The following is a 10,114-nucleotide window of genomic DNA, read 5'->3' as shown; positions in this document are numbered from 1 at the left end:
CGGACTCTTCTTAAGATTCTCTTCTTAGGCAGCGTAATGGGACCAAGACACCCAATCACAGCCTAAAAGAAAATATGTGCAGTAATTAGTGTATAAAAAAAAGGAAAAAAACAAAAATCAATTCGAGATAAATTCGCAACTCAATATTTGAGACATGTAGCATGGCTAATATGTAATATTGTGCTATCCACAATTTTAAATAAATAAATAAATAATAATTAATTTTAAAATTAAATAGCATGAAAAGTTAATTATAATATATATGAAAAGTTATATTAAATTTTTATTTTTAATTAATTATATAATTAATAAATTCACAAATAGTAGTAATGGTATAATGAGATAGAAAGATGATAAAAAATAACAAATATAATGATATTTAAAAGTTTTAAATTTATCTAACTATACAAAAATCTAATGTTATAATAATGTGGTTGTCATGGACAAGTTTATATGGTGCCTTTATTTGATTTTTATTATTTCTTTTGTTCTAAAATAATAGTTTTTTTGAAAAATTTAATTTTTTTAATAATACAATTATAGCATTTTAAGAATATTAATTTTTCAAAATTATTATTTGACAGTATATGGTTTTTAAAATAATCAATTGTCATAATTGTACTTTTTATGCTATTAATAAATTTAAAACAAGGGTAAAATAGTAGATTCATGTTTTTTATTTCTTGATTTTTGAAAAATAAAATATTTTAAGATAATGAAAAATAGAATAAGGGACTAATATTTTGAGATGGAAAGAGTAATTGAAGTCTTGAGATTTAGTATTTTTTGTTAAAATTTTAAAAAATAATTTGATAATATCAAGTAATAAATAATATAAAATAATATTTTAAAATTATGAAATAATCATTCGATAAAATGGTGGCATAGTAGTGAGAGTGATAGCGATAGTAATAGTGATAGTAGTAGTAATAATTGTGTGATTGGGAAATAATGATTGTAATGAATGTTGATGACAATTACAATAATAAGACTGAGAGTGGAGGGTGATGATCGCAGTGATGACCTTATATTTTTAATTATACTAATTTTATATTTAAATTATTTAATTTTAGATCAATTTTATTCTATTATCTATAATTAGACGGCACTTGTTGACGTGACATTAAATTTCATTTATAATATTATTTTACCTTCTAAACTATCCCTAAAAAATTAATTAGACCCCTAATACAAATTTTTTTAAAAAATATTTAGTAATAATTTTTCATCTAAAAGAGTGAGAAAAATAAATTTTAAATAAAAAACATTTAGGTATTAGTCATGTTGAGTATTCTTTAGAGAGTAATAACTAACTTTAGCGTTAAATTTTCATTTAGTTGATAATACAGCCAAGTAGGTACTAACCTCTATTTTGTAGGTAGATCTCGACATATTCATTTTCATCATTCAATATAAGTTTTCAAATGTCAAAGAAAGATATTACTCTCATAATAAGTGTGGTCTAAATCTTTACTCACTCAATTTTGAAAGTACTATTAGTGTCACGACCCCAAACCGCCCCTAGTAGGATGGTGCCGTGATGGCCAGTAATCCGAGATTACCAAAGGCCAACTTTCAAGATTGACACACAATCAAAGTATTACATAGGGGGCTAACATGTGCGGAAGCAATAATTTACAATACAAGTGGTCCATAAGAGCACTGCATAGATCAAATGAAATGACATACATCTTTAACATGGTCTTACATCTTGAATATAACATAAGCAAAATACATGTTACATCTTGATCAAAGGCCTCTCAAGCCGACATGTACAAAACACATGAACTACAAGTCAAGAAACATAATCTTCCAGATTGTTGACATCCTCACTGCCAACGTAACATACATACAAAACACACATCTCGGCTTAGCCGACTTCTTGCTTATTGCCTACATATATACATAGGGAGGGTGAGCTTGGATACTCAGTGAATGGTACAAGTAATAAAGGTTTTAAACGAATGATAACCGAGATCTTTGCAAAACTTACATACCATAGCTTGTACAAAACATGAGATGAATCTAGTTCATCAATCTTGATCTTACAAAACTTACTTACTTACTTTGGATGTTAATAACATCTACATAATACAAGGGATGACATTCTGGACTTACAAAACCCACGCGGTAAACCGTCAGTGGAAAAATAAGGGAATAATCGACCCGGAATCGAGTAGACAAACCACCCGCACAAGGCCGTCGGTGGGGCCATTCGTTCATAGACCGTCGATGGCAGAGATCTCTCATACTTAGTACTGCGAAAATTTAGAGTCCTCCAGCACAAGGGACTTTAGTACTGCGAAAGTTTAGAGTCCTCCAGCACAAGGGACTTTAGTACTGCGAAAGTTTAGAGTCCTCCGGCACAAGGGACTTTCCGAGAATGTCATCAAAACAAAGCTTACTTGATACATAAAAATAGGGGTAATCATTCATGCTTGATCAAATGCTTTGATCAAAATGAACAAGGATTTATCAAATCTTTATAACATAACTTTATTAAAAATACCACTCACATAGCTCTTCGGACGTCGGGATCAAGGCAAAGGTCCAAGTCCTACAAACACATGGCAAAGTCTACTGAACGTACTTCTCAAAACAAGTCTTACATGCATGCAAATGATCTCGGGGAAAACATGCTGGAAGTGAAAATACTGTTTTGCATGTCAGGAAGACATGCTAGGTACCAACTAGGTCTTTGTCGAGGTCCCACACCTCCTGGCCGAGGTGTGGTTACCTAGGCTTCGGCGTGCGGCTGCATGCCGAGGTGCGCACAAGACAAACTAAAGGTGTAAGTGATCATGCAAGGTAGGCCAAGGTGAGATACGATGCTTGGCCTAAGTGTGCGGCCTAGGTAAGAGTGATCTCGGCGACTACACTTGGGGAAGTGAGGTCTGGAGATCTGGGTTTCCACCCGTGATGAACATGAGGAACATGAACATGAAGATCATGAAGAACATGAATGCTAAAATCATAACTTCTTTATTACAAAGTCTGGGATTTCATGCTATGAGTTCGAAAACATGGACCTGGTACCCATACTTGAAGATCATATGAAAACAAACACGAAAACATGGATCTTGATACAAACTTTAGGATCAAAACATGGTTTTTCCTCAAGAATACATGAATACTATTTTCTCTTTCTAAAACCAAACTTCAAAGCAATGCATGGCTTACAAATCATATTCAATCATGCAATGCAATAACATGAACATAAAGAACAACATGAGCAGATCAAGAATCTAACCTTAGAACACGGATCTAACGGTTCGATCTCTAGGGATCAAGCTTGGAAATCCACTCTCCCTCAAGAACTCCTCTTCCTCTCCTAGAGCTTCTCTTTCCTCTTCAAAAACAAGGATATAACAAATAATAGGTTTCTCTCTCTGTCGGCTGATTTAACACTCAGCTCAGACACGTGGCAACGGCTGGTTGGTTTTCCTCAAAAAGGTGATAGATTGACAAGACATGTGTAAGACAAAACGTATCTAACAAGCTATCCGGCAAGGCACTTCGGCAAGTGATGACATCGACTAAGGACAAAGCTTCAGCAACTAAGGTGACAATGACCTCAGCTAGAAAGGACAACACTTGGCTAAGCTATGCCACACCTTGACCTAGATGTGCCACACCTCGGTCTAGGTCATACCACTCCAGGACAAGATCACTTAGGTGCAAAGGTAACATCTCGGCCTAGATAATACACATCTCGGCCTTGGTGATGAACACCTCGGCCTAGATAATACACATCTCGGCCTTGGTGATGAACACCTCGGCCTAGATAATGACATCTCGGCCAATATGTCAGGGCGAAGGTGGAGGTCAAACAAAGTGGTTCCAAGATAATTCTAGACTGAAGATGACCTCGGCTTGGAATGATCTAGGCTTAACATAACTTAGGCTTGAGACACCAAGAAAGGAACAAAGCATGCACACGACACTTAGACAAATCACATGAGCACAAAACAAGACAAGATTCATGAATGCAAACTTAACAAGACCACATGATGTGAATGCACATGAACATGACTAAGCCACAAATGTGGGTTGTTACAATTAGTAGATCAATTCTATTAAAATTAATTTGGGCAATAAGGTAGCTATAATTGTGTGCACGCACACATAGAGTAGTTAAGAAATTTTCTGCTCAATTAGTTTTTCTGGGATCTACTCGAAACAATTTGAGACTTAAGAGACAATTCTAAATGAGGATTTTTATATTTTTTAATTATATATTTTTTTTTGAAAAGACATTATTTTAAATTTTTTTTTGAAATACAAAATTATTAATTAAATGTTTAAATCAATTTTTTTTTTTAATATACATATGGGGTTTAATTGATTTTTGAGGTATAATTTTGGGGATGAAATGAAATTCTAAATGAAGTTTAGTGCTATGTCAATAAATTTCTTTTGATTTTAGACGGTAGTTGACGGTGGGGTGAAATTGATCTAAAATTGAATAGTTTAGGTGTAAAATTGATATAATTAAAAGTATAGGAGTTGAATTGATTTTCGAGTGATAATTTGGAGGGTAAAATGATATTTCCTTATGGTTATAATGTCACAAATATTTCCTTGTGGTTATAATGGTTGTGACAGTGGTGGTAGCATCAATGATTTTATAGTGAGAGAGATAGTGGAATGTGATTTATGATTATGGACAAATTACGCTTTACAACCCTATATTTTACGTTTAGTCTTACTTTATCTTTGATCTTTTAGTTGTCACTGTCAATCTTCCAGACTTTGAGTCAAGTTATAATTTGGCCTATTACTATAACATCATTTCGAAAATTAATGGAGAACAACCACATAAAAGTATTAATTATACTCAGTACCCTTACATTTTTACTAAAATCTCACTTTAGACCCTCTATTTTGGTCCTTAGCATTCATATACTTTTAGCAATATCTCACTTTATTCCTTATACTTTAGTTCCTTCGCCAATTTTTAGAACGACATTATAAAACCATTTCTAATTGCTACTTGACTCAAAGTTTAGAAGGTTGACTTCAACAATTAAAAGATCAAGCGGTAAAATGGGATTAGATGTAAAGTGCAATAATACAAAGTGTAATTTATCCTATGATTATCAAATGTATTTTCAGTATTGAATTAAGTTATCAAATTCTCAATTAAAAACTCTTTGATTTTTTTTTTATAGGAAAATCTACCCATAAATTGCATATGGGTATAATATGATTTGATAAATTGCAATTTATGGGTAAAATTACATTTATATGATTTGATAAAATTACTATTATACCCACCCACCGAGGCAACCCAACCCAGCCTCAATCACAATTGTCGCAGCCCCTAGCACTGCCATCATAGTAACCCAGACTTTGAAAATTAAAAAAAGAAAATGTCACAATTTTTGGGTGTTTATAGTAGAATTTCTCCTCTAGTCTTTTATGGGTATGTAACACTTGTATCCTTTAATCTATTAGAGGGTGTATTTAATTCCTTTATTTTCTTTTTCGGAGTCTTTGGGGCTGTTGTCTTGGTTTTGGAGGAGTATAATTCGATTTAAACATGTTTGGATTGTTCGTTCACGCTTGTTTACATTGAAAAGTTGTTTGGAAACTTAGAAATCTTGTTCTGGGGTCGACACCAGTCTTGGTGGTATTGACACTTGCCTTTTTGTTGTTGGCCTCAAGGGTCGACACTAGTCTAGTGTACGAGCATGAAATATTGTTCTCGTATAATCCTGTTGATCAAGATTGTGTTCCTCCGTACGTCGTCGCTTTACTCCTTGAAAACACAAATGTGAGCTAGCTGGCGGGTGTGTGTCGGATACCTCTCCGATGCCTAAGTCCGCAAAATAGACAAATAGACAAAAAGCCCTGTGTATTCGGGAATCAAAGTTGTGTTACCTCTCCATAGGTGATGTTGTGAGCTTTTATAGGTTCCGCATGGCACAATCCTAGTAGGACTCTTACTCCTCCTTGTAGAGTCCTCCTAGGAATCACATTCCTGAAAGATAATGCTTATCCTTCAACACCCCCCTCACTGCTTAAACCAAGTGAGATGGTTTTACCATGGTCGGATTTCAATATGACCGAGGTAACATGTCCTATGCTAAAGCCACAGTATAGACCGAACTATCTCTAGTTCGGTTATTCCTTTCACTGCTCTTACCTCGGTCTCCCCTGTATAAGCCGTGCTTATCATAGTGTACTTGGACCGAGCTATCTAATAGCAAGGTTCTGAATAGAAGCCAAAAACACCTTGGCTCTAGATGGTTTAACCGAGCTAACCGTTACCGCGCCAAACATGGTAACCGAGCTAACCACTAATCTTATTCGGACCGGGCTAACTGCAAGGCTCCTCTGGACCGGACTAACGTCAAGGTCCTTTAACCCCGCCTTTCTTACTGTGGCCTACAGAACGGCCCATTACCCAGCTCGGCCCAATTTTACAAATAAATTACCCTCTCAATTGTCCCTTAATTCCATCTGCGCAGCATGATAGGGATTACCTGTCTCTAGCCGAGCTAAAAGCTTTAGCTTTTCAACCGTGCTAAAAACCTTAGCCTTCCAACCGAGCTAAAAACTTTAGTTTTACGATCAAGCTAAAAAACTTTAGCCTTTCTAGCCGAACTAAATTCACACCGGGCTACCTAATCTGTTCGGTCAAAACGTCTCTTTAATTACTGTAACTGAATCGATTTCCATTCCAAGGACACGTGGCAGACGTTAATTGGCCTAACGCAACTGTCATGCTGCCCTCGTACCTCGTGAATTTTGAATAGTCCCGCCTTTTTGTCCTTTCTTCTACACAAAACAAAACCCTTCGTTTTGAATCTTTTATTGCACTATTCATCTCCCTCTTTCTCTTTCTCTGAGACTCCATTTTTCCTCGACCTTGCACTTGCTGAGTTCGTGTTTATCTTCATTGCCTTTATCGTGGACTAGTAAGTGGTCCATATCTGCCTCCTTTTTGTTGATTTTGCTTCTGTCTTACAACACGCAGCATGCATATTTATATGTTTTTTGAAAACATATGTTCCATTTTTGCTTAATGTCGTCTTTTCTGGAAGAAACTTTGCAATATAAGTACTGTATACATGCACAATCTGAACAATTTTTCCCATTGATCCAAAATCACACTTCAACCGAACTGAAAACTTGTTTGTCTTTGTTGCAAGCCTAGCCACACCTGATAATCGAACTGAAACTTGCGTCATACTTGTAGTTTCCATTAGTTAGGTACCTTTAGTTTCACTTAATCGAGTTATCGAACCGCACTAGGTCTGCGCAATACCATGCTAAAAAGCCTCAACCGCCGACCGAGCTACAACTTGGGGCTAAACCAGCTTCCTTAGTTGAAACCGGACTAAGAATGCTGCCCCGAACGCTCAACCAGGCTAAAGCTCCTTGCTCAAACTGAGTTACAACTGATAGCACCCCACGTAGCCGGGCTAGGACTTAATTTATTTTGCCCTTGTTTCTTGTAGCACGGTCCAATGATCAGTGCTTAACACTTTTCTTTTTCACTTTGCAGACTTAGGTTTGGCCAGGCACTCCTCTGGCCGCTCAACCAAGCTACTCAGCTTCAATATTCGACCGAGCTAATACTTCATTCTAAATTTAATAAAAAAATGGGTAAATATAGGTTTTTAGTAAACTCACCAGGGGCCATAGCTGAATTTCGTAAGGACTACCAAATACCAGATGATGTCCACCTCTCACTAGCCGAACTAGACACAGTCCCCTGGGAAAAATGAGGCTTTGTCCCTTTTAATGTTATTTCCATTGTAGAGTGCGGTCTGCGATTCCCTGTACAGCCCCTTCTTTGTGAATTCCTTAGGCAAACCAAGCTCTACCCTACCCAACTTTCCACCAATTCTTACCGTATAATAAATGGCATGGCCGAGCTAAACTGCCGAGCTGGCAATAACCTCGGTCTAGCCGAGCTCTTCCACTAATACTCCATAGGATCGGCCGAAGATGGCTGGGTTTATTATTTAAGAATAAGACGCCGGTGTGAAAAGATAATAAAGGATACCCTGGATAAAGACGTGAATGACGATGATTTCTTCTGGGTATCTAGGAATTTTGAGGACCAACAAGCCCAGATCCCTGGCCACAGAATAAATTGGAGCAAGGGTGTAGCCGGTAGGTTTTACCTCGGCTCAGTTTATAGCTTTCTCTTACTTTGGTTTTCTTGTTTTGAACCGCACTAATAGTTGTCCTCATTTATGCAGATTTGAACTTTCTCAAGTCGCAGTACAGCTACCCCAACCTGAATGTACTTCGCGCCGCGCTACGATACCCAAACAGGAGTTGGACCGAGCTATTGAACTTCGAGCCGACCTACCGATATAGTGGCCGCAGGAAGACCAAGGTAACTGACTTTTTGTAGGAAACCTCTCCTGAACCGGACCCAACCTTGCCTCAAATCAATCTAATCCCTCTGACCGCTGAGCAAGAAATGGCCAAGAAGAAAGCCATAAGAGCCCTTCTCACCGAGACTAACCAGTCCGAGGTACCACAAGCTGGTCAAACACAAGAGACTGTGGTAGCCTTACCGTCCCACCAGCCTTCTTCATCCCGCCCAAACAAGTGTGCTCGGGCTTCCACAACCGAGCAACGTCTTGTCAACGAGGACGAAACCGTGGTTCCTAAAACCACGCCACCAAGCCCCACACCTGAGCGCTCAGACCGAGCTAGCTCCTCAAAGTGGGTACCCAAGACCATGTTTCAGAACTGTGCTATCAATGATTCTGATTCAGTAGTCGCTGAAAAAGACCACCTGATGGCATTCAACCTTGCCAAAGGCATATGCCTTCCAACTGACATGTCACACCACGACCACCTAACCGAGCTGAAAGCAATTCGCTCGGCCACAAAGTCTATGGTGCTGGTAAGTTGCCCCTTTGCTCATCTTTCTAATCTTTACAACTTTCTGCTCGATTTCACTTTAAAAGTTTCTTACCATCCTTTTGCAGGCCATACAGAAAAACCACGTCGCTTACAAGCGAGTTCTGGAGCTACGAAAAGCCACAAGGCAGGCCATGGTAGAAGCTGATGCTAAAACAACCGAGCTAGAGGAGTCAAGGAAGCAGATCACTGAGCTATAAACCGAGATGGCTCATCTGTCCGGTCTTGTCAGCTTGGCTGAGGCAGATAAGCAAAAGGTCGCGGCTGTGGTAAAAGAAAAGTATCTATGTGAGCTTGCAAAGCTTGAAGGGAAGAAGAATGCCGAAATAACAAAGCTTGAGAAGAAGCTGGAGGATGCGGAGGATCGCGGTTTCAAAGAAGGCGAAGCCCTATACATCAAGCAGTGTGAAGCTACGAAGGACCTGTTCTTTAAATGCGGGTAGAGGGAGGCTGTGGCACAGCTCGGTCGTGGACCTGAGACCGAGGTCTTCAATCCTCCTCCATATTTCATACCGAGCTCCCTGGCGGAGTATGCCGCTACCACTCAGCAACAATTTCTGGAAGAGAATGATGAAGATAAAGCTCCAGAAGACAACACTCAATCTGGTCGCCAGCCTATCTCCCCAACTCCAGAGGTCTCCATCCTACCTTTGCCAGCTGATGCGGATCTTTCAACCAAGCTTAACCAATGGGTCCCTGCCACAACCGAGCTACCCCTGGGTGAAGACCGCGTTGTTCTTGACGCTAATTTAGATGACCTGTTTGCTTGATTATGTAGTTTCTTCTTTTTTTGTCTTTTGGAAAGAGAGACTGTAACTGGGCTGAAGGCCCCCATTTTTTACTTTAACTCTGCATGATCAATGAAAAAGTGCTTTTGTTCTAACTGTTACTTCGGTTTACTTGCATGTACTTTACTTTCTAACTGTAATCTGAGTAAAGTAAAACATTCTCTGGCCGAGATACTTTATCCCGGTCTTAACTTTGCAATCTGACTGGCCATACTTGCCAACCTCTTTAGCCCTGATCCTTATCTCGGCTAAAGAACAATAAATGTTGGTTTTTCCAGCCAACCACCCTTCAGCCTGGATCCTTATCTCGGTTGAAGAGTACTCAAAGTTGGTTTTTCCAGCCAACCACTCTTCAACCTAGATCCTTATCTCGATTGAAAAGTACTCAAAGTTGGTTTTTCCAGCCAACCACTCTTCAGCCTAGATCCTTATCT

The sequence above is a fragment of the Camellia sinensis genome, chromosome 3 (genome assembly GCF_055761805.1).
Source record: "Camellia sinensis isolate YWXY chromosome 3, ASM5576180v1, whole genome shotgun sequence".
NCBI lineage: Eukaryota > Viridiplantae > Streptophyta > Magnoliopsida > Ericales > Theaceae > Camellia > Camellia sinensis.
The sequence above is the reverse complement of the archived record's forward strand: the minus strand, read 5'-3'. Positions refer to the sequence as shown.